The sequence below is a fragment of the Pyrus communis genome, chromosome 16 (genome assembly GCF_041283825.1).
Source record: "Pyrus communis isolate YQ-2024b chromosome 16, ASM4128382v1, whole genome shotgun sequence".
In the NCBI taxonomy this organism is placed as follows: Eukaryota; Viridiplantae; Streptophyta; class Magnoliopsida; order Rosales; family Rosaceae; genus Pyrus; species Pyrus communis.
Window position 1 is genome coordinate 12363969 of NC_142580.1, and position 1924 is coordinate 12365892.

At 36.3% G+C, this 1924-nt stretch overlaps 1 long non-coding RNA gene across 1 annotated transcript; it reads right to left on the reverse strand.

The window, feature by feature from the left end:
* Positions 1-545: 545 nt before the first annotated feature.
* Positions 546-1201, reverse strand: LOC148689989 (uncharacterized). Its single transcript, XR_015957862.1, has 3 exons — positions 1093-1201; positions 894-947; positions 546-691 (listed from the first exon to the last, which is right to left on the reverse strand). It is a non-coding gene; the product is annotated as an uncharacterized LOC148689989 (long non-coding RNA).
* Between the last annotated feature and the right edge of the window lie 723 nt (positions 1202-1924).

Here is a 1924-nt window from a genome sequence, read left to right on the forward strand (position 1 = left end):
AAGAAAAGGATTTTCAAATGGATTATGGAACTAAAACAACGCACCATTCCACCAATTTTGATTTAAAACTATGAGCAACTCATTGGGAGAAAAATGATGAAAACAATATACTATTGAGAAATCTTTTTTGGACGATTCAAAAGTGGATCGCATAAAAAAGACAATTTAATTTTTAATCTTATACCCTAATATTTTAGAGGTGAATCCATGTTAATCCTCTTTCTCCTTTACATTTGGCAGTTGTGTAGATTTGCATCTCTAGTCAATTTTTTCTTCTGTTGTACTTTGTTTGTTGACAAAGTATTTTGCAAAAAGAAAATACGCATTGGTGACAAAGAGTAAATGAAATACATACTATCTAAATGAAATACATACTATCTAAATGAAATACATACCTTAGAACGATTATTCCCACCACCACAGCCTTGTTGGTTCGATATATGTTTAGAAATTTTATCATCACAATAGAACACTCGAACACATGGTAAACGTCATCTTACTATTTACAGCAGAATAAGTAAATCTTTTCCTTGAAGTTGAATGCTCTCCAAATGGAGAAGAGCTTGTTCTTGGTCTTTTAGAATTCCTCTGGACTCGTAGAAAATCTCAGCATAAGCCCTTCAACCATCCTTACAATTAGTCAGTCTCTTCCTAATTTCTTCCTTCTTCCCAGACATATGCTCTCTAAAAACTACAAACTCAATGAACACACCTTCCTCATAAATACGATTTCTCGCAATATGCTCCTTAAACAAATAATATTGAACACTCAAAAATGTCAGGATAGTTCTATAGTATGCAAGGAGTAATATTTCTAGTCTTACCTATTGGGAGAATAATGTAAATTCGTGAGGACAAATCATAGAGACCAAAGATCGAAACAAATGGCTTACTGATTGAGTCGACTCCCATCTGAAACAAGGGAAGCATGCCAACAGGCAACATACCTGAAAAAGCAAACGTTAAATAAGAAAAAATATTGGAGAATCTATATACACGAAATATTCAGGATTTAAAAAACATAATCTTCAAAAGCGAACAAAGACAAAATCACATATAATGATTCAGAAGAACCTGAATCACGTGATGTACCTTGTCCTTTCTGATGAGCTTGCATCCTGAAAGAGGACCAACACTGAAGGCTTGAGCAAGAAGCTTATCACCCATTCAAAATTAATTAGAAACAAAATGAAATTTGAGCAATTGATCGTTTGCAAGGCTGACATGCCTACAATTCAGAGACGATGGTTTACCTTTTTGTTTATAGAAGTGGAAACCATAATCTTGAGAGACGATAGGATATTTTTGCAAGTATTTTTCCATTAATTAGAAACATAACCTTTTTGTTTATCACCCATCATATATTTTTGCACGAGCCCTTCTTGACCTATTTGGATCCTCCTGGTCGTCATCAAACTCTCCATCAATATACACATCTCGTTCATCCTCCACAATCATGTTGTGTAATATGATGCAAGACATCATGATGGAGTCCAAATTTTCTTGACTCCACCCTCTTGCTGGTTTCTTGATGATCTTCCACCGTGCTTGTAGAATACCAAAAGCTCTCTCAACATCTTTTCGGTATGCCTCTTAGTGTAAGGTAAAACACTTTTCGGCGCCATTTTTAGGGTTTGGAATTGCTTGGACAAGTGTTGCCCACTTTGGGGAGATGTCATTGCCAAGCAATACCCCAGAGATTATCCTAAACATTGGCCCCTACAACCCATCGTTCTATCCTCCCAATCCTAATCCTAATACAACACCACCTCTACCCATTATTTCAGCCATCACACCACAACCTAATCTAATCCCAAATTCACATCTTAATCCTAATTCCCACACCATTATAAGCCAAACCACACCGCCACACCTTTTACCCCAGCCCAACCCTTCCAATCCCACCAATACATCTTTCTCCCTT